Source organism: Staurois parvus, unplaced genomic scaffold (assembly GCF_062004578.1).
Source record: "Staurois parvus isolate SC_StPar_1 unplaced genomic scaffold, SC_StPar_1.0 ptg000558l, whole genome shotgun sequence".
NCBI lineage: Eukaryota > Metazoa > Chordata > Amphibia > Anura > Ranidae > Staurois > Staurois parvus.
Window position 1 is genome coordinate 363520 of NW_028318354.1, and position 27906 is coordinate 391425.

At 40.6% G+C, this 27906-nt stretch overlaps 1 pseudogene; it reads left to right on the forward strand.

Moving 5' to 3' along the window:
* Window positions 1–627: 627 nt before the first annotated feature.
* Window positions 628–27276, forward strand: LOC149450926 (nicotinamide N-methyltransferase-like; annotated as a pseudogene).
* The last annotated feature ends 630 nt before the right edge of the window (window positions 27277–27906 follow it).

Here is a 27906-nt window from a genome sequence, read left to right on the forward strand (position 1 = left end):
ATAAGGCCAGATTGTTTCCTGACCCTTTGCTGTATCTATCTGATTACAACCTCGTGGTATATGTGCACTGAGGCACCGACAAAATGGCAATCACGATAGCTCACTGCGCACGCGCGAGAGCCTCTATCTGCCCGAACAATCACTTGGAAAATGTCCACGAGCGCTTACTGCGCATGTGCGAGAGTCTATATTCATTTAGATGCCAAAACCTCCAAGAAAATGGCCGCGTTTGCGCGATCACGCATGCGCGAACCGCGGTCAGTGACGCGGTCGCGCTAGAATGCGCGTCAATTATGAATGACCTATAAATGCACACACATAACATGGGCACACTCCCTCTGAAGAAGTGTTTGTACATGAAACACGTCAGGGAGGTGCCCCTTACCTATGTGTGCATATACCACAAGGCCATCCTGATTGGTGGCCTCATCTGTATCTATCTTTATGTAAGTTTTATTGTTTTATTTTATGCTGGATCTTTGACCAAATAAACAAGGCCTACTACACTATTAGTACCCTCTGGGGCTCATTATTTCCACGTGAGCCCGTTTTCTTGAAGGTTCTGATGATTTGGATCTATATGGGACTCCCCCCCCCCCCCTTCATGCTGATGCTGGTCCTGGTGGAATGACTAAGGATGCACCCAGACCAAGGACATCTAGTGGCCGACCTGTAGATGACATCTGCCTGGTTATCACAAGTCCAGAGCACCAGGAGCAGGTCTTGAATGCTCCATGCGCTATATATGCGCTATCTGGTTAGTGCATCGTTTGTACATTTATAAGTACACAAAAGTCACCATTATCTCTGACCGTGGATCGCTGTAACATCTGCACTTAATCACCTCTACACTACTACTCTAAAGACTGAGCTAGCATATGTGTTAACATATGATATTATACCACTTATGGTTTTGATTTACCTGATTGATCCATATGTACTTATTCATATTAGCGCTGCATATTTTATTTGTTTATTTAAAACAGATAAAGACCTAGAAGAAGAGGACCCGGGTAGAAGTAGAAATAGTAGAAATGTTTAAAGGACTTGAAAGATCCATAAAACAGGAACTGGTGAAATTACATAAAGACCTGGGGCAAATATTATCAAGGGTGGAGGAGACGGAAGAAAAACTAGATAAACATGCCCAAATTATACAGAAATTAGAAAAACGGGCGATGGAAATGAGAAAAGAACAAATAAATCTGCTATATAAATTGGAAGACCAGGAGAATAGGGATAGGAGATGCAATCTAAGGATACGAGGCTTTCCAGAAATCTCCCAAGGAGAAGATTTGACAGGAATAATAACGAGAATGCTGAATACTATAATGGATAGAACTATAACAGAGCCCCTCAAAATGGAAGGAGTATATAGAATAGGAAAATACATACAAGAAGATATAAAGGAAAAGCCAAGAGATGTAATAGTGCAATTCCATAATTTTCGGGATAAAGAAGAGCTTTGGAAGAAGGTAAAAGGAAGAGCAGTAATAAAATATGGAGAAATAAATATACAGATCTTTGCTGTTTTAGCAGCGGAGACATTGAAAAGAAGGAGAACTCTGAGACATTTGTTGGAACAGATGAGCAAACAGAATGTTCGATATAGCTGGGGGTTACCAGTGTGTTTGATCAGATGGCGAAATGGACGTTCAGCAAAAATGAGATTCCCCGAAGATCTGAGAGACTTTTGTGAGAGACTTGATATACAAAAAATAAATATCCCTGGTTGGGATAAATCTTCCAAATAGAGAGAAAAATAGGTTACAGGAGGAATTTCCCTTTGTTTGGAGAGAAAAAGAATTGAAATATCTAGGAATAAAATTAACTGTATCCTCCAAGAACTTGTATAAATTGTATTTTATCCCACTGTTAAATGAGATCAGGGATGAACTAAGGAAATTAGGAGGGGGAACCCCATCATGGATAGGTCGTATAAATTTGATAAAAATGGTGATTGTTCCAAAAATATTATATAAATTTCAAATGATACCAATTAAACTACCAGAAGTATACTTTAGATCAATTAAAAAAATGTTAATAAGATTTTTTTGGAGGAATAAAAAACCGAGAATAAGCCAGGAAATTTTATGTAGAAATAAAGAGAAAGGAGGATTGGGAGTCCCAGATATAAAAAGATATTATAATGGTAACAATGGACATATAATGCAGAGGGGGAAAGCGGGTTAAAATAGAAAATATACTAAGTAATACTATATTAAGTGGAATTGTATGGTTACCTCCACAATACAGAGGATTAGCAGACAGTACAAGTTTGTTCACATTTAATGTTTCAAGAGTTTGGGATATTTTACACAAACAGATGGGATGGGAATATAATTCACTGTTAATGCCCTTAGGGTCCACAGAGTTTTTCCCCCTGGGTAAAGAAGGTATCACAGGGAAGTGGATTAAGAAGGAAGATGCACAATTATGGGATATAATGGTGGGGGGAGGAAATAGGATCACTTAAGGAATTGGAAAAAAAAGAAGTTTTTACGAGAATGGACGAGTGGCGTTATTTTCAATTGAAACACTTTATAGGAAAGCTTCCAAAGCCTTTAAGAATAAGAGAGGATTGGAATCCTATTGAGCACTTATTAGGTACATGGGGAGATGGGAAACACGAAACCTCTAAAATATATAAGATTCTCACTGAAATAAACGCAGATATAAGTCCTCCATATATAGAAAAATGGGAAAGAGAAATAGGAGTAACAATAGATGCGGAAAAACAGAGGAAAATGTATAGAATAATAAACGGAAATATAAATATGCAGGAGGTAGAAATGAATTATAAGTGTTTTGCAAGATGGTATATCACACCGAGTGTGACACACAGATTGAGTGGAGATAATTCACCTTTATGTTGGCGTGGATGTGGAGGTAGTGGCACAATGTATCACATATGGTGGGAGTGTTCTAAAATACAAGAGTATTGGGGGAAAAATAGTAAGCTTGATTCAGAAAAATACAGAGGTTGAGATTCTAGTAGACCCAGAGATTTGCCTTTTTCATAGTACTAAGCTTTCAGTTAAAAAATACAAAGAATCTGGTTTATTGTACTATTTGAATGCAGCAAAGGGAATAAAAGACTGGGTGGATAGGGTGGATCAAATATGTAAATTGGAGGAGCTTTATCATTTGAATGAAGATAAGATGGAGAGTCACCATACAAGATGGAACAAATGGGAGGGATTCAAAAGTCAAGGCTAGCCTTAGAGGTTATGGGGGATTGACATAGAATAATATGGAAACATATTTTGTTCTTCTTTTGTAGGGATTACGATCTCCATAAATGAACAGGAAAATGCAGAGCAGAAGTGGTTAGGGATTGAATGGGGGGGGTGTGGTATATAGTTAGGGGGGGGGAGGGATGAAATGATAAATGTTTTGATAATATGCTAAGGTTTTAATGAGTTTGTTTGTATAACTTGTTTATCTGAAAAATTAATAAATATTTACATTTAAAAAAAAAAAAAAGAATACACTATAGTAGCTCACAAGAATCACGTTTAACATTAAAGGTAATTATTTGACTGACATCAATGTTGGTTCCTTCGTTCACCTTCTCTATTCTGCGTCCAATTTCTTCAAAGAAATCGCTGTACTAAAATCCAATGAGAAATGTATCATGGAGCTGATCAGATGGCTGCACAAACGCATAGGAACGTATGATTGGACTCATGTATCAGCTGTTATTGCCGAGTTAGAAGGAAAGAGGTGAAGTGTTTCTTAATGGTTCTACACTGGTTGACTTTATCTTTCAGCTCTTTTGCTTGTTTGTGTTTTTTTTTTTAAACACACTTGGTCAAAAAATGTATAAATAGACCCCATTTCTGCTATATGTAATCATGATTATTATTGTGCGCCCCACAAATTTGTAAAAAAATTACAAGAAACAAACTTAGGCTTTTTTTCTTGTTTTTAACATTTTTTTGTTATTTTCTTGCGGTATTTTTGGCAATAACAGAAAACAAAGCAACCCCTTCTGTCCCCATTTCTTTATTTTTTTGGTATTTTTTTGTTATATTAAAAAAAAATAACAAAATAAAAAAAATAGTAATGAAAAAATAAAAAAGCGATTGTACTGCCTCATTAAGTTGCTCTCATTAGGGTCCTATTTAAACGTGTGTTTTTCCTAGGTGATCTATAAAACCCCCAACATACCCCCCTCTCCCCCCCAAAAAAATAATGCACACATAAATAGCTTCCAGGACCACTTAAAGTGCCCTTAATGACAATAAAAAATAAATTTAAAAACTACCTAAAATTACCATCATTGTCTTCCCCCTGTGCATATGCTAGAGAGCAGAAAGTCCTCCAGCAGTGCAGAGTATTTCAAGGGAGAAGAGTTAAATAGAGGAAGGCGCAGTGCAGCGTATTATAGCAGAGGAGGGTAAAGCCGGCCATACAGTATATGGATCGAAATTTGGCTGGTTCAGCAGCGAACATCCCAGATGTGATCCATGTATGGGCAGACTAGTTGTACTGAAGGCAATCCATCAACTGACTTAGGTACAACCAGCCTGTTGGATTTTTTTTACATACGATTACTGCCGGTAGCCACAGCCGCTAACAGTAATCATCTCCCTGCTCCCATTTACATCTAAACTCCTCGAGCGCCTAGTCTACACCCGCTTATGCTCTCACCTCAACGACAACCACCTCCTCGATCCCCTACAGTCCGGCTTCCGTCCCCTACACTCCACCGAAACTGCCTTACTCAAACTCTCCAATGACCTGCTAACCGCCAAAGCTAATGGCCACTATTCAGTGCTCCTACTCCTTGACCTCTCTGCGGCCTTCGACACAGTCGACCACCCCCTCCTCCTCAAAAAACTACACTCCCTCGGCCTCAGAGATTCTGCTCTCCCCTGGCTCTCATCCTACCTGTCACAACGCTCTTTCAGCGTTACCTATAATGCTACCACCTCCCCCTCACTCCCCCTCTCTGTTGGGGTCCCTCAAGGCTTTGTCCTTGTGCCCCTTCTCTTCTCCATCTACACCTCCTCCCTTGGCCAACTCATACACTCTCACGGCTTCAACTACCACCTCTATGCCGACGACACACAAATCTATCTCTCAACCCCCCACCTCACCCCCTCGGTCTCTGCCCAAATCACACACCTACTGAGCGACATATCAGATTGGATGTCGCTCCACTTCCTTAAACTGAATCTCTCCAAAACCGAGCTCCTTGTCTTCCCCCCAGCCCGGACACCACCCCCCATTGACTTCTCCATCACATCCAACAACGCCACCATCAAACCCGCCCCGCAGGCCAGAGTACTTGGTGTCATTCTGGACTCCAACCTATCCTTCCAGCCCCAAGTCCAATCTTTAACAAACTCATGCAGACTCCACCTCCACAACATCGCCAAAATCCGCACGTTCCTAACCCCAGAAACCACTAAACAGCTCATCCACTCCCTCATCATATCACGACTCGACTACTGCAACTCCCTCCTCACTGGCCTGCCTCGCCGCTGGCTATCCCCGCTTCAGTCGATCCTGAATACGACTGCCAGACTCATTCACCTTTCCAACCGTTTCCGCCACCCCCCTCTGCCAATCCCTCCACTGGCTTCCAATTGCGCAACGGATCAAATTCAAAATCCTAACACTGACGTACAAAGCTGTCCACCATACTGCCCCGAACTACATCACTGACCTAATATCCAAGTACCGCCCAGCACGCACACTCTGCTCCTCACAAGACCTCCTTCTCTCTAGTTCCCTGGTCTCCTCCTCCCACACCCGCCTCCAGGACTTCTCCAGGGTGTCACCCATCCTCTGGAACTCCCTGCCCCAACCCATCAGATTATCACCTACTCTCCTCTCCTTTAGGCGCACCCTGAAAACCTATCTCTTCAGGGAAGCCTACCCCACCCCCTGCTAACTTGCCGACCTCCTCCACTCTTCCTACCACTCCATCCCCCACAGCTATCTCCTCCTGTGCCACCATCCCCTCCCTCCTAGATTGTAAACTTGAAAGAGCAGGGCCCTCAATCCCCTCATGTTTTGCATTGTATTGGTATTGTTCTGTCACATGTTCTGTCCCCCTTTGTAATGTACAGCGCTGAGCGAACTATTGGCGCTTTATAAATACTGTATAATAATAATAATTGTGTTTTGCTGGCTGGGAAGTCTCCCTGCTGGCATAACACAATAGTGCTGTGGAAGGGTTTTCACCATTAAAACTGACTGTGTTGATGGGGGAATCAAGTGATTTTTTTTCCTTTTACCCGTGGTGGTAGGAAAGAAAATTGTATCATCTATGGGCTGTTTTCGATAGAGGAAGGAACAGAGTCCTCCAGCAGTGCAGAGTATGGCAGGTCATAGACAATGTGATCTTCTTTCCTGCAATCACGGTTTGCAGAAAAGGAAAATTGCTCGATTCCACCATCAACACAGTGCTGATAGTGGAATACCCCCCCCTTGGAGATTTTATGTTCTCCCAGCGAGGGGGTGTTGGAAGCCATCCCTACCGGGAAAACACAGTGATTATTGTGGCTATAGCTGCTGGCAATAATCGCATGTAAATATCCAACATGCTGGTTGTACTCAAGTCAATAAATGGATTGGGTACAATCAGTCTGCCCATAGATGGTTCAAATCTCAGCTGGTCCCTGCTAATCCGGCCAAAATTCAAACCATCTATGGCCAGTTTATTTCAGGAGCGGAGAGTTAGAGGAAGTAGCAGAGTCCTCCAGCAGTGCAGAGTATTTCAGGAAAGGAGAGTCAGATAGAGGAAGTAGCAGAGTCCTCCAGCAGTGCAGAGTATTTCAGGAAAGGAGAGTCAGAGGAAGGAGCAGAGTTATCCAGCAGTGCAGAGTATTTCAGGAGCGGAGAGATAGAGGAAGGAGAAGAGTCCTCCAGCAGTGAAAAGTATTTCAGGAGAGAAGAGTTAGAGGAAGGAGCAGAGTCCTCCAGCAGTGCAGAGTATTTCAGGGGAGAAGAGTTAGAGGAAGGAGCAGAGTCCTCCAGCAGTGAAAAGTATTTCAGGAGAGGAGAGTTGGATAGAGGAAGGAGCGGAGTCCTCCAGCAGTGCAGAGTGTTTCAGGAGAGGAGAGTTAGATAGAGGAAGGAGCGGAGTCCTCCAACAGTGCAGAGTATTTCAGGAGAGGAGAGTTAGATAGAGGAAGGAGCAGAGTCCTCCAGCAGTGCAGAGTATTTCAGGAGAGGAGAGTTAGATAGAGGAAGGAGCAGAGTCCTCCAACAGTGCAGAGTATTTCAGGAGAGGAGAGTTAGATAGAGGAAGGAGCGGAGTCCTCCAGCAGTGCAGAGTATTTCAGGAGAGGAGAGTTAGATAGAGGAAGGAGCGGAGTCCTCCAGCAGTGCAGAGTATTTCAGGAGAGGAGAGTTAGATAGAGGAAGGAGCGGAGTCATCCAACAGTGCAGAGTATTTCAGGAGAGGAGAGTTAGATAGAGGAAGGAGCGGAGTCCTCCAACAGTGCAGAGTATTTCAGGAGAGGAGAGTTAGATAGAGGAAGGAGCAGAGTCCTCCAGCAGATCAGAGTATTTCAGGAGAGGAGAGTGCTAATCCTTTGGGCAGCAAGGACTTCTCATATCACTTTATATTTGTAGACGGGGTTTTCTTTAACGAAGGCTGTGTTATAATAATTACAAACATAGTCCTTCACTTGCTGCATATTCTACTGACAACATACTGTATTATGATTTATAGGGACCAAATTCCAGACAGAAATGCGCCTGAAGTCATCCATCAAGCAGGTTTTGAAATGTGACTTTGAACAGGAAAATATAACTACCCCGGAGGTGTTGCCTCTTGCTGACTGCATTCTTAGTTTTTTGTTACTGGATTCTATCAGTAAACATGAAGAGGAATATATGAGTAACCTGGGAAAGGTCACAAAACTGCTAAAACCCGGAAGCCACCTGTTACTTTTTTCGATAACACATAAGAGTTACAGGTGAAACTCGAAAAACTAGAATATCGTGGTAAAGTTCATATATTTCAGTAATGCATCTTCAAAGGTGAGACTAATATATGAGATAGACTCATTACATGCAAAGCAAGATAGTTCAAGCCGTGATTTGTCATAATTGTGATGATTATGGCTTACAGCTCATGAAAACCCCAAATCCACAATCTCAGAAAATGAGAATATTGTGAAAAGGTGCAATATTCTCGGCTCAAAGTGTCCCAATCTAATCAGCTAATTAAGCCATAACACCTGCAAAGGGTTCCTGAGCCTTTAAATGGTCTCTCAGTCTGGTTCAGTAGGAATCACAATCATGGGAAAGACTGCTGACCTGACAGTTGTGCAGAAAACCATCATTGACACCCTCCATAAGGAGGGAAAGCCTCAAAAGGCAATTGCAAAAGAAGTTGGATGTTACCAAAGTATTGTATCAAAGCACATTAATAGAAAGTTATGTGGAAGGGAAAAGTGTGGAAGAAAAATGTGCACAAGCAGCAGGGATGACCGCAGCCTGGAGAGGATTGTCAGGAAAAGGCCATTCAAAAGTGTTGGGGACTTTCACAAGGAGTGGACTGAGGCTGGAGTCAGTGCATCAAGAGCCACCACACACAGATGGATCCTGGACATGGGCTTCAAATGTCGTATTCCTCTTGTCAAACCGCTCCTGAACAACAAACAACGTCAGAAGCGTCTTACCTGGGCTAAAGAAAAACAGACCTGGTCTGTTGCTCCGTGGTCCAAAGCAGGGGCGTATCTACCACCAGGCAAACAAAGCGTTTGCCTAGGGCGGTGTTAAATATCGCGACACTTATATTATTTAAGTGTCTGTCTTAGGCATTTGAGGTAAAGTGTTCTAGTGCCAGGCTGATTTAAAACAGTGTGACTTTTATTTAATTCACACTTGGCATCAACATAAAATGAATACAAAAGATAAGATAAAATACAGAGTAAAATATAACAAAAGTTGTAGATTATGGAAAAAGAAATAAGCTTTGGAGAAATGTCTAATCTCTTGCCTGTTCTATGACAAGTGTTTCAGTCTTGGCAAGGAAGACAACAGGTGTATCAAGGCTTTGTAGGCCTTAAGAAAACAAAAATGTCAGTGCGTGTCAGCTGTATAATGTATTGATGTGTGTCTGTGAGTGTGAGTGTGTGTGTGTGTCTCTCTATCTCTAAGGCACATCTTATATATATTTTACCAGACCAACCCACTAAACAGTTATTTCCTAATTCAGTGTGAGCTAAATAAGTAAAAGCCTTTTTTGTACTTCTTCTATACTTATAACTCTTAGTGTCCATATTTGTAAACCTTCTAAACATATAACTCTTAGTGTGACGTTATCTTCAAACCTCTTAGACGACAGAAATACATGATACTGTTACATGATATACAATGGCTTCACATATCTTTAGAAAGGGACAATTGATCACATAAATGCATATAACCAACAATAATTGATACTAAACTTATCACACACTATTCCTAACTAATAAATTAATTATATGAAATAATTATCCAACTAACTATATTATAGATTAGACATGATTTTCTTTATAAAAGACATATACCTTCTTTGCTCTACTGCATACCAATATCTTTTTACATTCCAATTTGCTATTCTTAAAAGAAGCTTATGACCTGCTGACCTCTTAGACATGAATATACCATGGTTCATCTTTAACACCTGTTTTCCAAAGCTTTCATACACACGCAAAGTTAAAAATGACTTTACTTGTCATTTTAGAGGAGACACTGATATGAAAAGATACAGACGTCTGTTTTATGGTGAATTAATTTCTTACAATATTCCCCCTAAATATAATTTATTATATAATATTATATATACATTCATACTTCATTCATGACCCAACTATACACGCTCTGAATCAGTTGTTCCAGATGCACCATTTTCTATAACCAGGTCAGTTAGGTCAGAGGTAACCTTCCTTCTAATAATACCTGACAGGATTTTTTCACCTTCTTTCATTTGTTTCTTAATCAATTTGTAAAATTGTTTCATTCTAATCATAATACAGATTTGAAATAAAATACATAAAATCATAATAATAAATATAATAATTAATGGGTGTAATAATATATTTCCAACAGCTGCTGTTACTGAGGTTTTTCCCCACATTGATACAGTATTTTTAAATTTTGACCACCATGAACGACCTGAAAATTCAGACCAATCATGTTCTATCTCTAGTAGATTTCCTTGTTCATGCTTAAATATTATTTCTGCTTTCTGAAGTTCTTCAGACAAAGCAATTAATAATCCCTTATCCTTTTGTATGATCTCTGCCCATTCCTTCCATGGAAACTCATCTACTTGAGATATATTATATTGTATAGGTAGAACACTCACATTTTTCATAAGTATATTAGTTAAATTTACTCTAATTCCATTTAAACTAATTCCTGTAAGATCTCCTTCTATACAATACAAGCCTCGACTCAGGATATCTGTATGTGTGCAGGATAGGGAGAAAGCTTTAACTGTTTCAGTGTCTGTCATGACTTGAAAACATGCTTTCCTCTTTCCTATGACAGTGACTATGTCAAATGAAGTTTTTACTTTTTCTATTCTTGCTGTACATAATCAATGATTATGAAAACAAGAGTGAAAAATACTTTTGTCCTGATTAGGCAAACATATTACTTTTGATTGAAAATGTAAACAAGAAGATAAATCTAGTTGTTCTGGTTCAGATGTATTAGTATCCAAAGCAAAATCTACAAACCGTAATTGATAATATAACAACTGAGTATTACTAACTGGCAATCCTAAAACTGTAACTGGAACTAACATTTGTTCTTTCCCAGCTATGGGAATCATTGAGGTACCAAAGCATTCATGTTGATCACATCCTACCCATTTATTTACCCATAAATCTATATGATTTTTTGCAAATACATATTCATTAGGTAAACTTTGCAAAAGACTTAGAGGAGTTATTCCACTTTGGAATGCTTGTGCAATTATTTTAAAATTGGTAGAATACTCTGTCTGTATTTCTAGACCTGTTCTGGCTATGTGGGAATGTTGTTCTCTGTCCATTAAATTCAAAGTAACATCTTGTAAGTGGACTACAGCTGGGCCTATAACCGTAGCTGTCTTCATTTAACATATTTTCTAATATTTGATTTACATTTCTTTGAACTTTAATACTTTTACTACCCACTAAGCCCGCTGTTTCCAGATCAGACTTTAATGTATTAATATCCATACTATTGGTAATACTTCCAATAGTACCAACTCCTCCTAGAATTCCTTCTACGATACCTCGTTTATTCCTGTTGTTATTTTTATTATTAGTTCCAAACCATTTATCCATACCCAATTCCATATTAATTAAATATTCTTGACATTGAGGATACTTTGATGAAATTTTCCATTCGGAAACATTAAATTTCCAAATTATAATCACAAAATGTCCTTCTCTTAAGAGATGTCTGGGTTGGAAATGATTAATTTGAAATGGACTAGAAGAAATACATTTTTCATCAGTACACTTAATGTTCTCAGGAGATGAAATTATAACATTTGCAGTATCACATTTCATTGGATTATTTTCTAATGATATGCAACATTCATACAGTCAGGTCCATAAATATTTGGACATCGACACAATTCTAACATTTTTGGCTCTATACACCACCACAATGGATTTGAAATAAAACAAACAAGATGAGCTTTAACTGCAGACTGTCAGCTTTAATTTGAGGGTATTTACATCCAAATCATGTGAACGGTGTAGGAATTACAACAGTTTGCATATGTGCCTCCCACTTGTTAAGGTACCAAAAGTAATGGGACAATTGGCTTCTCAGCTGTTCCATGGCCAGGTGTGTGTTATTCCCTCATTATCCCAATTACAATGAGCAGATAAAAGGTCCAGAGTTCATTTCAAGTGTGCTATTTGAATTTGGAATCTGTTGCTGTCAACTCTCAAGATGAGATCCAAAGAACTGTCACTATCAGTGAAGCAAGCCATCATTAGGCTGAAAAAACAAAACAAACCCATCAGAGAGATAGCAAAAACATTAGGCGTGTTCAAAACAACTGTTTGGAACATTCTTAAAAAGAAGGAACGCACCGGTGAGCTCAGCAACACCAAAACACCCAGAAGACCACAGAAAACAACTGTGGTGGATGAGCGAAGAATTTTTTCCCTGGTGAAGAAAACACCCTTTACAACAGTTGGCCAGATCAAAAACACTCTCCAGGAGGTAGGTGTATGTGTGTCAAAGTCACCAATCAAGAGAAGACTTCACCAGAGTGAATACAGAGGGTTCACCACAAGATGTAAACCATTGGTGAGCCTCAAAAACAGGAAGGCCAGATTAGAGTTTGCCAAACGACATCTAAAAAAGCCTTCAGAGTTCTGGAACAACATCCTATGGACAGATGAGACCGAGATCAACTTGTACCAGAGTGATGGGAAGAGAAGAGCATGGAGAAGGAAAGGAACTGCTCATGATCCTAAGCATACCATCTCATCAGTGAAGCATGGTGGTGGTAATGTCATGGCGTGGGCATGTATGGCTGCCAATGGAACTGGTTCTCTTGTATTTATTGATGATGTGACTGCTGACAAAAGTAGCAGGATGAATTCTGAAGTGTTTCGGGCAATATTATCTGCTCATATTCAGCCAAATGCTTCACAACTCATTGGACGCCGCTTCACAGTGCAGATGGACAATGACCCAAAGCATACTGCAAAAGCAACCAAAGAGTTTTTTAAGGGAAAGAAGTGGAATGTTATGCAATGGCCAAGTCAATCACCTGACCTGAATCCGATTGAGCATGCATTTCACTTGCTGAAGACAAAACTGAAGGGAAAATGCCCCAAGAACAAGCAGGAACTGAAGACAGTTGCAGTAGAGGCCTGGCAGAGCATCACCAGGGATGAAACCCAGCGTCTGGTGATGTCTATGCGTTCCAGACTTCAGGCTGTAATTGACTGCAAAGGATTTGCAACCAAGTATTAAAAAGTGAAAGCTTGATTTATGATTATTATTCTGTCCCATTACTTTTGGTCCCTTAACAAGTGGGAGGCACATATGCAAACTGTTGTAATTCCTACACCGTTCACCTGATTTGGATGTAAATACCCTCAAATTAAAGCTGACAGTCTGCAGTTAAAGCACATCTTGTTCATTTCATTTCAAATCCATTGTGGTGGTGTATAGAGCCAAAAATGTTAGAATTGTGTCCATGTCCCAATATTTATGGACCTGACTGTATATGCCTCTGTCATTAAGATTTGGACTACTGTGTTGATAAAGTTATTGTTAGTCCAATCTACATTTCCAAGATTACTCTTACGAATTATATTAGTAGAGCTATGGAAAAGACTACCCAAAAATTCACCATTTCTTTTCCAAGTTAATAGGGAATTTTGAGGTAAATATATTTGTGTAGTACATATCACATTTAAATCATCCTTTCCTTCAATAATTTTAACAGCTTGAGGAGATACTTTTATATCTGGAATAATCAGGTCTACAATTGAAATAGTCACTCTCACTTTAACGTGAGCTGAACCTCTTGTTATTTGAAAATCCCATACTCTAATTACATCTCCTTCTTCATCTCCTGTAATCTTTAAGTGTTCAGGATCCATAAACTGTAAATAATATTGGGTCAAAAACCAAATATCTGTTTTGGATCCTCCTACAGAAGAAGAACCTACTCCATCTCCAGTTACATCGCCAGTCCAAATTGTAGACTCATTTCCTTTTAAAACTATGGACCAGAATCCCATCTCAGTTAAATTACATTCATATGTACCAGTTTTATTATCATGTACATATGATCCTTGCATTTTTGTAAACTTTGTTTTAGATTCTATTCTAGCTTGTATTTCAATAGAGTTACTATGAAGAAAATAAAATTGCATACAACAAGTAGCTCCATGACCTATACAAGCAAGTCCATACAAGTCTACGGCTGTGTCAATGTCACTGTATCTTGGAAAATGTCTCTTGTTTCTGGATAAAGGCAATTCTCTTTTATGCAGGGTCTCAGACTTGTTCTTCTCTGCTGGGCTGGAAAAAGTCATATAAGTTTTTAGGAATAAAAATGTCATTAATGAGAAAAGGAGTCCTGTGATGACGAATTTTCTCCTTTTTAATGTTTTCTTTCTTTCCAATTTTCTGATGTTGTCAGTATTTCTTTTTGGAGTTTGATGTTCCTCCCATATTTGATTATCAGATGTCATTTCTGCAAAAGAAATGCAGTATCATTATCTTGGCATAAACAACTTGCATTGATCAGTGTGAACCCATATTTTTTGTTGTCTCCGTGCAATTTTAACAGAATTGAGAGGTCTTTGGACTTGTATCATTACACCAAGTGTGTCCAAAATTTCAAAAGGACCTTCCCAATTACTTTGCCACGGCCCACTTTTTCTAAATGTTTTAATCATGACTTTTGAGGAGTGTGGAGGGATCATTTTCTGCATGCGAGTAGCTGCATGTGGCACAATGGCATTTAGATTGTCTTGCAACATCTGTAACCATTTGGTTTTCTCAATTGCTTCTTTCTGCGGAGTCGACAAAAAAAACGGTTCATGTGGAAAAACAAGCGGCATTTTTCTACGTGTCATCAGTTCAAATGAACTGTATTGTGTAGATGAAGATGTTGTACTTCTGATACTCATCAGAACAAAAGGTACAGCATCTACCCATGTATGTCCTTTGTCTAACAACATTTTAGCAATTCTGGATTTGATAGTCCTGTTCATTCTTTCCACAATACCTGCAGATTTTGGATGGTATGGAACATGAAATCTTTGCTGGATTCCCAAAATTTTACACATTGCCTGCATTACTTTACCTGTAAAATGAGTTCCACGATCTGAACTGATGTCAATTGGGATCCCCCAAGTTGGAAAAACATGATTAATTAACATTCTTGCAGTTGTTAGTGCATCGTCTGTGCGTACAGGTAAAATATCAACCCATTTTGAGAAAACGTCAACAATTATGAGAGCATATTTGAAACCGTTTTTTCCTGTTGGTAATGGTCCTATATAGTCAAGTTGTAATGTGGATCATGGACCATTAGCTGGAGGAGTTCTTTGTAAAGGAGGTTTCTGTCCTTTTGGCCTGGGGTTCACTTGAGCACAAATAAGACAAGATTGAATTACATTGTCTGCAGTTTCATCCATTTTTTCCCAGAAAAATTTCTCTTTGAGAATCTCTAGCAATCTCTGCTTACCTACATGGCCTAAACTTTCATGATTGTATTTTGTGAAGTCCACTTGTAAATGTTTTGGTATGACAGGACGCAGAACCCCGTTTAAGTCATGAAACAAAATCTCGTTTTCAAAAACAAAGGAAGGTTCTGTATCAACCTGAGAAGCAGAAAGGGATGGGTCCTTTTTCTGTTCTTCTGCAAATGAGGGGATCTGTGTATCTGTTTTTCTGACTGTGTTTACTGAAACTACTTCAGATGGAGTCTCTGACTGTTCATTAACAGCTGCTTCTTTTGCTAATGTGTCAGCTATCATATTTCCTATGCTCAGCTCATCATTGTCTTTCCTATGCGCTGGTACTTTAACAATTGCATAGGCACAAGGGTTTATTCCTGCTAGTGCAAAAATTGACTCTAGTATTTCTCTGTGTGCTAAAGCTTTGTTTGAAGCATCTACAAAACCTCATCTTTTCCAAATTGGAAGATAATCAGTAAGAGAACGCACAACATATGAACTGTCACTATAAATCACTAGTGGACCTTGATTCTCTTCTTTGTCTACAGTTAACACTGTCTCAATGGCTATCAGTTCTGCTTTTTGTGCTGAAAAGTGTCCTGGAAGTCTGTGTTGTATGGCATATCCTCTCTTTGGAAACCAGATTGCATAACCTGAAAAATACTCCCCTGAGACACAATAAAGTGAACCATCCACAAACACAGGTTCATCAGTCTTCTCTGCTTCTCTGCGAAACAGAGGAGAGTGAGTGTCTTGGACTTCACATGAACACTCATGTTCTGATCCATTATATTCCATCAATTGATCGAGTACATATTTGGCATTATGTTCAACCTGGATCTGTTTGGGTGATAAAGCCAACAACCATTGTGAAAATCTTTGATTGGAAACACCTGGGATGTTTTTTTCAAGGAGAAATTTCAGGGTGGAATGAGGTGTTTGTAAGATAATTTTGTTGAATCCTACAATGTGCTCAGTTGCTTTTACTGCATAGTGAACTCCTACCAATTGTTTAACACATGTGTCAAAACCTTTCTCAACAGGTGTTAAAAGCCTAGAGAAATATGCTAGGATCCTCCAATTTCCTCCTTGTAGCTGAAGCAACACCGAAGAAATAGCAGTTTCAGATGTATGCACCTGCAAAGCAAACGGTGCTTGCTTTTCTACTGTAGTTAGGGCTGGTGCTGTCTGCAAATCTTTTTTCAAAGATTCAAAGGCCTTTTGCTGAACTTTTGTCCAAGGACCAAAACCATTTTCCTCATTATTCTTTAGAAGTTCATACTGAGGTTTTGCTTTATCAGCAAATGACTCAATGAACTCTCTAGAAAAATTCACTAATCCTAGGAATTGTCTTAGTGCTTTGAATGTTGTTGGTACAGGAAGTGCAGCAATAGCATTAACCCTTTCTTGCAAAGGTTGGCGTTTACCCGGACTGATCTGAATGCCGAGAAACTTGACCTCGCGTTTCATGAGCTGAACCTTACGAGTATTCAGCTTGAGACCTGCATCTTGCAGCAGATCAAACAATTCTGCCAAAAGGGTTAAATGTTCTTGCTCATTTTCTGTTGACAACAAGATATGGTCCACATGTTGTAGGATACATTCTGGCCTAGAAAATTTAGATAGGACATCTGCTAAAGCTTGATGAAATATGCTTGGACTCAAATGTAGGTTTTTCACAAGACGTGTGAAGGTATACTGCACGTTTTCAAAGCAGAAGGCAAATTTATATTGACAGCTTTTAGATAAAGAGATTGAGAAAAATCCATTTGCAATGTCAATCACAGAGAACACTTTTGCTTTTGCATCAATTTGGGACATTATATCTGGTGTATCTGCCACTATTGGAGCGCAGCTTGGGGTATATTTATACAGCATTCTGAGATCTACTAGAAGCCTGAATGATTTAGGGTCATCACGTTTAGGTACTACCCATAATGGATTGTTTGTTACAGAATTTGTTTTTCTGATAATACCTTGTTACAGAAGCTCCTGTATGACTATTGATACTGGTTCAATAGATTCTGGTGGCAATTTGTATTGCTTCTGTGGGGGCGGATCCTTGCCTTGCACGTCTACTTCTATGTCTTTAAATAGACCGGCTTCATTTTTGCCTTGGCTCCAAAGATTTTTGTATGATTTGACCAATTGTTCTAATTGTTGATTGTCACCACTATCTGGCCATTTATGATCTGCAGCAAGCACTTCTGTTAAACAGATGCTGCCGACCTCACAGTAATCTGCTGGGTCAATTACCACAGGCTTACGATTAATGGAACCTTTCCATACAATGCCATTACCAAGGTCAATTATCCAACCTCTTCGTTGAAGGATATCTGTTCCAATGATATTCTCTGCACCTTGACAATACCAAATATCAATCTCAGTATCCAAATAATCAGGGATTTCAAATGAAACATTTTTACACATTGAAGCTTTCGAATTACCTGATCCGTTAAATCCAACAACTGTACATACTGTTGCATCTGTCAAAAGAGGTAATCTTACACCGTAATAGAGATTTCAGCACCTGTATCAATTAGAAACTTGAGCTTTTGTCCATTCAATTTCAATTTTGCTTTAATGTAAGGGCGTCCACATTTATCTAGACATATTGGTGTTACATATTCTAGATCATGAGACTTTATTTCCTTTTTATTGTCTAGTCACGGAGTAGGCAATAATGGAGCTGAATTAACAGTGGTTGACTGCAAGTTCTTTTCAGTCAAACCGCTGCTGACCGATAACTCTCTGATTTGTTTTATCAGAGGAGCATAGGGAGAAGAAGATTGAGTTTCTTTCTGACTAGGAGGAGCAGATGGTTCAAGAGAAATAAGTCCATTTTCTTTACCTAAATTTCTTGAATCCTTTATCTGCATATCCTTTAAGAATTTTTTACACTTCCATTTTAAATGTCCAGGTTTTTGACAGTAGTAACAAGGTATTAGCTCTCTCTGTCTCACCTGCTTGTATCTGTCACTTTTACTAAGAGCAGTCATTCCTGTCTTGGCTGCAGTTTGACCGTTCCTATTTAAAGTTTCATTTTGAACTAGAGCTATCTTAGACTTGAGATAGTTCTGTTTCATTTGTCTTCTGATTTTATCAATTAATGAACAAGCATCTGTAATCGAATGTTTATCTTGTACAATGGCCAAAGAAGTTGGATCAAGATATTTACATTTTTTTACAAATGCTTTTATCATACCTGTATCGTTTTCATCATCTACGCCCAAGACCATTGTGTATGCCTTTGTGAATTTAATTTTAAATTCATAAGGGTCCTCTCTAACTGAAGTCTGTAATGAGTCTAGTACTTCTAAAGAAGGTACTTCCTCACCTGTGGTACATAACAACAATTGTCGTAATCTGTCTGATGCGTCACTATGTATCTCCTGTCCGTCATCGTCAATAACAGGTGATTGCACAAGTAGTCTAGCAAAATGTGCAGGTATCCATAAATAATAGATACGGTTACGCTGTTCGTCAGTCAAGTGATAACGATCTGTATAAGACTCGAAGATGTCCGCATTATAAAAGGCATCGGCCTTTGAGTCATACACTGGAATATCTTTTAAAATTTTAATTAATTGATCATGAATTTGTAATTTTAATTTAGCTGCACGGTCTAGTAGTTTTTTCTTTCTGACTTCGGTTTCGTCATCTGCGTCATCTTCCCCCATTTCAGGAATGCAGGAAGCTTGAGGCTTTGACTTTTTAGAATCAATCTTTTTACCACCTTTTGTTAATACAGCAACCTCTGTCATTCTGTAGTTTTAACAAAAGATTTGTTTTAGAATCAATTTGCTCCTCAAGATTTTCTATGTAGTTAAAAAAAGAATGTCACAATTTGGACAATTAACCTCCCTGGCGGTATGATTATTTCAGATTTTTGGTGCTGAAAGCGGTACCATTTTTTTGCATGGAAATATGTTTTTTTTTTATTGTAGGGCTGTAATTTTTAGGAATAACTTACTGAAATCTGTCCGAACAAGAGTCTAGTAAACATCCCGGGTATGATAAAATTTGAAACACTAAATCATAATTTATAATTTAATAAATATTCATAAAAATAATAATATAATAATAAATTTAATTTAATAATATAATCAAACCAAAAACACTTAAATTTGAAATATAGCGCCAAGTTCGCAAATCACTGAGCAAAGTCGCAAAATCGTTTTCACTGTTTGATGACGAATTTCCCCACAAATCATTATCACTCAATTCTGCAAGTGGTTCTGATTTACTATCGCTGTTCTCTAGCTGGTCTAAAACCGCTTTTGACCTAAAGTGACGCTTTTTGGACACCATGGACATTTCTCAGTTTCCAGGCAATAAGAACAGTAAAAATGCAGGCAGGACACAGGACAAAGCACTCGGGACAAAATGTATGTGAAATGGTTTGATACAGGAATGGAATACTATGTGATTTTAGTGAATGTCACTTTTTGTCATTTTTGAATTTCCCGCCGTTCTGTCCCCCGTACGTCTCGACGCTCACAGGGGACGGAACCCAGATGACAGATGCTGTCATCCGCCGGATTACATTGTCATGGACACTGCAGGAGGGACACCGTGGGAGCGCAGGACAAGGTAAGTGATACAGGGATTGTGGAGCAGCGCCGCATGGTATTCCCGAGTGTAGCTCGGGGTTACCACTTGTGGTACTGAAACCTTACCCCGAGCTACACTCGGGAATACCGCCAGGGAGGTTAAGAGGATCTTGAGACAAATTTTCATGCATTTCTGTGTTCTGTACAGTGCTACATTCTGTCTGCTTTAGTGTAGAAACACTTTTAGCAGGTAAGTCAATATTCAAAATAATTTTGTTGAATATTCTTACCAACTTTAAGATATTAGATATCTTCTTATGCTGTTTGTTTACAGTAAATCTAGATTTATCTATCTGAACATTGGCCTGTAAACATTCCTTGTACATGTTCTGCCATAATTTACCATCATCAGGATATAAAGAAACATCCTTAAACTCTAACTTGCTTTCTATAGCTAGTTTATCAATAAATTCCAAAACTTTTACTCACCGTAATCAGATGATTTTCTTTTTTGCAGCCGGAGGCTCAGTCACTGGACCTCTCGTCCACGTCTGACGAAACACAAACGCCTTCACTTCTAGGTTCTTTTCACCGTGTTTTTCCCAAGACTTGATCAGTCTGTGCTTTCTCCCCCTTATCAAGGAATGAAAAACCGGAAATTGTGGAGGTGGCTGGCTTAGCCAAATGTTAAATATCGTGACACTTATATTATTTAAGTGTCTGTCTTATGCGTTTGAGGTAAAGTGTTCTAGTGCCAGGCTGATTTAAAACAGTGTGACTTTTATTTAATTCACACTTGGCATCAACATAAAATGAATACAAAAGATAAAATACAGAGTAAAATATAACGAAAGTTGTAGATTATGGAAAAAGAAATAAACTTTGGAGAAATGTCTAATCTCTTGCCTGTTCTATGACAAGTGTTTCAGTCTTGGCAAGGAAGACAACAGGTGTATCAAGGCTTTGTAGGCCTTAAGAAAACAAAAATGTCAGTGCGTGTCAGCTGTATAATGTATTGATGTGTGTCTGTGAGTGTGAGTGTGTGTATGTGTCTCTCTATCTCTAAGGCATCTTATATATATTTTACCAGACCAACCCACTAAACAGTTATTTCCTAATTCAGTGTGAGCTAAATAAGTAAAAGCCTTTTTTGTACTCCTTCTATACTTATACTCTTAGTGTCCATATTTGTAAACCTTCTAAACTTATATTCTTAGTGTGACGTTATCTTCAAACCTCTTAGACGACAGAAATACATGATACTGTTACATGATATACAATGGCTTCACATATCTTTAGAAAGGGACAATTGATCACATAAATGCATATAACCAACAATAATTGATACTAAACTTATCACACACTATTCCTGACTAATAAATTAATTATATGAAATAATTATCCAACTAACTATATTATAGATTAGACATGATTTTCTTTATAAAAGACATATACTTTCTTTGCTCTACTGCATACCAATATCTTTTTACATTCCAATTTGCTATTCTTAAAAGAAGCTTATGACCTGCTGACCTCTTAGACATGAATATACCATGGTTCATCTTTAACACCTGTTTTCCAAAGCTTTCATACACACGCAAAGTTAAAAATTACTTTACTTGTCATTTTAGAGGAGACACTGATATGAAAAGATACAGACGTCTGTTTTATGGTGAATTAATTTCTTACAATAGCAGAGGAGGGTAAAGCCGGCCATACAGTATATGGATCGAAATTTGGCTGGTTCAGCAGGGAACATCCCAGATTTGATCCATGTATGGACAGGCTAGTTGTACTGAAGGCAATCCATTAACTGACTTAGGTACAACCAGCCTATTGGATATTTTTTTACATACGATTACTGCCGGTAGCCACAGCCGCTAACAGTAATCATTTCCCTGCTCCCATTTACATCTAAACTCCTCGAGCGCCTAGTCTACACCCGCCTATGCTCTCAGCTCAACGACAACAACCTCCTTGATCCCCTACAGTCCAGCTTCCGTCCCCTACACTCCACCGAAACTGCCTTACTCAAACTCTCCAACGACTTGCTAACCGCCAAAGCTAATGGCCACTATTCAGTGCTCCTACTCCTTGACCTCTCTGCGGCCTTTGACACAGTCGACCACCCCCTCCTCCTCAAAAAACTAAACTCTCTCGGCCTCAGAGATTCTGCTCTCTCCTGGCTCTCATCCTACCTGTCACAATGCTCTTTCAGCGTTACCTATAATGCTACCACCTCCCCCTCACTCCCCCTCTCTATTGGGGTCCCTCAAGGCTCTGTCCTCGGGCCCCTTCTCTTCTCCATCTACACCTCCTCCCTTGGCCAACTCATACACTCTCACGGCTTCAACTACCACCTCTATGCCAACGACACACAAATCTATCTCTCAACCCCCCACCTCACCCCCTCGGTCCCCGCCCGAATCACACACCTACTGAGCGACATATCAGACTGGATGTCGCTCTACTTCCTTAAACTGAACCTCTCCAAAACCGAGTTTCTTGTCTTCCCCCCAGCCCGGACACCACCCCCCATTGACTTCTCCATCATGTCCAACAACGCCACCATCAAACCCGCCCCGCAGGCGGACTTGGTGTCATTCTGGACTCCAACCTATCCTTCCAGCCCCAAGTCCAATCTTTAACAAACTCGTGCAGACTCCACCTCCGCAACATCACCAAAATCCGCACGTTCCTAACTCCAGAAAACACTAAACAGCTCATCCACTCCCTCATCATATCACGACTCGACTACTGCAACTCCCTCCTCACTGGCCTGCCTCGCCGCTGGCTATCCCCGCTTCAGTCGATTCTGAATACGGCTGCCAGACTCATTCACCTTTCCAACCACTCCGTTTCCGCCACCCCCCTCTGCCAATCCCTCCACTGGCTTCCAATTGCGCAACGGATCAAATTAAAAATCCTAACACTGACGTACAAAGCTGTCCACCATACTGCCCCGAACTACATACACACTGACCTAATATCCAAGTACCGCCCAGCAGGCACACTCCGCTCCTCACAAGACCTCCTTCTCTCTAGTTCCCTGGTCGCCTCCTCCCACGCTTGCCTCCAGGACTTCTCTAGGGTGTCACCCATCCTCTGGAACTCCCTGCCCCAACCCATCAGATTATCACCTCCTCTCCTCTCCTTTAGGCGCACCCTGAAAACCAATCTCTTCAGGGAAGCCTACCCCACCCCCTGCTAACTTGCCGACCTCCTCCACTCTTCCTACCACTCCATCCCCCACAGCTATCACCTCCTGTGCCACCATCCCCTCCCTCCTAGATTGTAAGCTCGAAAGAGCAGGGCCCTCAATCCCCTCATGTTTTGCATTGTATTGGTATTGTACTGTCACATGTTCTGTCCCCCTTTGTAATGTACAGCGCTGAGCAAACCATTGGCGCTTTATAAATACTGTATAATAATAATAATAATTGTGTTTTGCTGGCTGGGAAGTCTCCCTGCTGGCATAACACAATAGTGCTGTGGGAGGGTTTTCGCCATTAAAACTGACTGTGTTGATGGGGGAATCAAGTGATTTTCTTTCCTTTTTACCCGTGGTGGTAGGAAAGAAAATTGTATCATCTATGGGCTGTTTTTGATAGAGGAAGGAACAGAGTCCTCCAGCAGTGCAGAGTATGGCAGGTCATAGACAATGTGATCTTTCCTGCAATCACGGTTTGCAGAAAAGGAAAATTGCTCGATTCCACCATCAACACAGTGCTGATAGTGAAATACCCCCCCCCCCTGGAGCTTTTATGTTCTCCCAGCGAGGGGGTGTTGGAAGCCATCCCTGCCGGGAAAACACAGTGATTATTGCGGCTATAGCTGCTGGCAATAATCGCATGTAAATATCCAACATGCTGGTTGTACTCAAGTCAATAAATGGATTGGGTACAATCAGTCTGCCCATAGATGGTTCAAATCTCAGCTGGTCCCTGCTAATCCGGCCGAAATTCAAACCATCTATGGCCAGTTTATTTCAAGAGAGGAGAGTTAGATAGAGGAAGTAGCAGAGTCCTCCAGCGGTGCAGAGCATTTCAGGGGAGAAGAGTTAGAGGAAGGAGAAGAGTCCTCCAGCGGTGCAGAATATTTCAGGAGAGAAGAGATAGAGGAAGGAGCAGAGTCCTCCAGCGGTGCAGAATATTTCAGGAGAGGAGAGTTGGATAGAGGAAGGAGAAGAGTCCTCCAGCGGTGCAGAGCATTTCAGGAAAGGAGAGTCAGATAGAGGAAGGAGAAGAGTCCTCCAGCAGTGAAAAGTATTTCAGGAGAGAAGAGTTAGATAGAGGAAGGAGCAAAGTCCTCCAGCAGTGCAGAGTATTTCAGGAGAGGAGAGTTAGATAGAGTAAGGAGCAGAGTCCTCCAGCAGAGCAGAGTATTTCAGGAGAGAAGAGTGCTAATCCTTTGGGCAGCAAGGACTTCTCATATCACTTTATATTTGTAGACGGGGTTTTCTTTAACGAAGGCTGTGTTATAATAATTACAAACATAGTCCTTCACTTGCTGCATATTCTACTGACAACATACTGTATTATGATTTATAGGGACCAAATTGAAGACATAGAAATGCGCCTGAAGTCGTCCATCGAGCAGGTTTTGAAATGTGACTTTGAACAGGAAAATATAACTACCCCGGAGGTGTTGCCTCTTGCTGACTGCATTCTTAGATTTTTGTTACTGGATTCTATCAGTAAAAATGAAGAGGAATATATGAGTAACCTGGGAAAGGTCACAAAACTGCTAAAACCCGGAGGCCACCTGTCACTTTTTTCGATAACACATAAAAGTTACAGGTGAAACTCGAAAAACTAGAATATCGTGCTAAAGTTCATTTATTTCAGTAATGCATCTTCAAAGGTGAGACTAATATATGAGATAGACTCATTACATGCAAAGCAAGATAGTTCAAGCCGTGATTTGTCATAATTGTGATGATTATGGCTTACAGCTCATGAAAACCCCAAATCCACAATCTCAGAAAATGAGAATATTGTGAAAAGGTGCAATATTCTCGGCTCAAAGTGTCCCACTCTAATCAGCTAATTAAGCCATAACACCTGCAAAGGGTTCCTGAGCCTGTAAATGGTCTCTGTCTGGTTCAGTAGGAATCACAATCATGGGAAAGACTGCTGACCTGACAGTTGTGCAGAAAACCATCATTGACACCCTCCATAAGGAGGGAAAGCCTCAAAAGGCAATTGCAAAAGAAGTTGGATGTTTCCAAAGTGCTGAATCAAAACACATTAATAGAAAGTTATGTGGAAGGGAAATGTGTGGAAGAAAAAGGTGCACAAGCAGCAGGGATGACAGCAGCGTGGAGAGGATTGTCAGGAAAAGGCCATTCAAAAGTGTTGGGGACTTTCACAAGGAGTGGACTGAGGCTGGAGTCAGTGCATCAAGAGCCACCACACACAGAAGGATCCTGGAAATGGGCTTCAAATGTCGTATTCCTCTTGTCAAACCGCTCCTGAACAACAAACAACGTCAGAAGCGTCTTACCTGGGCTAAAGAAAAACAGACCTGGTCTGTTGCTCAGTGGTCCAAAGCAGGAGCGTATCTACCACAAGGCAAACAAAGCGTTTGCCTAGGGCGGCAATTTTTAGGGGGGTGGCACCGCCCCCGGAAGAAGGGACCTTGAAACCAGCAGCAGACAGACCCATGCAGGGCCGCCAGCAGAGGGGTACCTTCGGTACTCTTGCAGTGGCCCAGAGGACAGCAGGAGGATCGATGGGGAGGGCAGTTGCAGAGCGATGCTCCTGTACCTCTCCCTCCAGCAGGTGACGAGCCGGGACCAGGGGACAGCTTGGAGCAGGGAGAGGAGAGGATCCGAAGGAGGTGAGCTGTGCTGTGGTCTGTGGATCTCCGTCTCCCTCCCTGCCCTGACAGATCTTATGGGACTGCACTCACCTCCCCCCCTCCTCCTTCCTGCTGCATGGAGATCAGCAGCCTTTGGAGGAGGTGTGTATTTGTAGCCCCATATGATGTGAGAAACGGAGAGAGAAAGGGGGAGAAGAGAGAGAAGAGGGGGAGAAGAGAGAGAAGAGAGTGAGGGGAGAGAGAAGAGAGGGAAAGAGAAGAGAGTGAGGGGAGAGAGAAGAGAGGGAGAGAGAAGAGAGGGAAAGAGAAGAGAGTGAGGGGAGAGAGAAGAGAGCGAGGGGAGAGAGAAGAGAGGGGGGAGAGAAGAGAGTGAGGGGAGAGAGAAGAGAGGGAGAAGGGGGAAGAGAGAGGGAATGAAGAGAGAGAAGGGGGGAAGAGAGAGGGGGGGAGAGAGAGATATAGTGGGAAGAGAGAGAGAATCATATATATATATATATATATATATATATATATATATATATACACACTTATTAAATCTCTCGCTCTCTCATTGGGGGGGGAGGGGCGCAACATTTTTGTGTTGCCTAGGGCAGCACAAAGTCTAAATACATCAGTGGTCCAAAGTCCTCTTTTCTGATGAGAGCAACTTTTGCATTTCATTTGGAAACCAAGGACCCAGAGTATGGAGGAAGAATGGAGAGGCACACACTGCAAGATGCTTGAAGTCCAGTGTGAAGTTTCCACAGTCTGTGTTGATTTGGGGAGCCATGTCATCTGCTGGTGTTGGTCCATTGTGCTTCATTAAGTCCAGGGTCAATGCAGCCGTCTACCAGGAGATTTTGGAGCACTTCATGCTTCCTTCCACAGATGAGCTTTATAGGGATGTTGACTTCATTTTCCAGCAGGACTTGGCACCTGCCCACACTGCCAAAAGCACCAAAACCTGGTTCAATGACCGTGGGATTACTGTGCTTGATTGGCCAGCAAACTCGTCTGACCTGAACCCCATAGAGAATCTATGGGGCATTGCCAAGAGAAAGATGAGACATGAGACCGAACAATGCAGAAGAGCTGAAGGCCGCCATTGAAGCATCCTGGTCTTCCATAACACCTCAGCAGTGCCACAGGCTGATAGCTTCCATGCCACGCCGCATTGAGGCAGTAATTGCTGCAAAAGGGGCCCAAACCAAGTACTGAGTACATATGCATGCTTATACTTTTCAGAGGTCCGATATTGTTCTATGTACAATCCTTGTTTTATTGATTGCATGTAATATTCTAATTTTCTGAGATTGTGGATTTGGGGTTTTCATGAGCTGTAAGCCATAATCATCACAATGATGACAAATCACGGCTTGAACTATCTTGCTTTGCATGTAATGAGTCTATCTCATAGATTAGTTTCACCTTTTAAGTTGCAATACTGAAATAAATGAACTTTTGCACGATATTCTAATTTTTCCAGTTTCATCTGCATATTACTGTCGGAGGGGAACAGTTCCATATTTTTGCATACAATGAGAGCTTTGTAAAAAAACGCCTTGGATAAGCTGAGGTTAGTCACTGATTACTGCGCCTGGCAGAGGAGACGCAATGTGAGCGATCTCACCGATTACACAGCTGTTATGTTCACCGTAGCCCACAAGGGGGAGTCAATGATTGTAGCTGACTGCATGCATCTCATTGTCTTTCCAGGCGACAGAAACACTGAAACTGCGCTAAAGTAAGGACTATTAGTTTGCATTAGTCTCACTTTTAAACTCCTATCCTGTTGCAATTTGCTTTAATGAATCTTACAATTTTAACACAGATCATTCAGAATTTAAATCTGTATTCACCTTCCTTGGAATAATTTTTGACATCCATTACCCCAGGTTCACACCTAAGCGTTTTCTGCAGCATTTTGCAGAAACGCAGTAAGTCCATTTAACATAATTTCATATGGGACATTTTCACATCTCTGCGTTTTCACCCGGTGCATTTTATGGAAAGGTTCAGGGACTTTTTTGAATGCAAAAAGTTGCATTTTTAGTTCTGTAGACTTCAATGGAACCCCTGGAGAAAGGCATTTAGCACATTCTTGAAGCGTTTTTCATGCGTTTTGCGTTTTAAATCTGCCTAGCAACAAGAAAAAAAAAACCTAGCCTGGACCTAGCCTAATGCTGTATTCACAGTTGAGTGATTTGTAGCTTGAAGCTCGATGGTCCGAAAATGCTGGATCTTTAAAAAAATCAATTGTTCTCCATGGTGACTGTTCACACCTGATCACTGGAACAGGCACCATAGAGAACAATTGATTTTTTACAGTTTGAGCGTTGTTGGAGCTTCAAGCTTCCAGCTATGGGTATTGCAGCAGA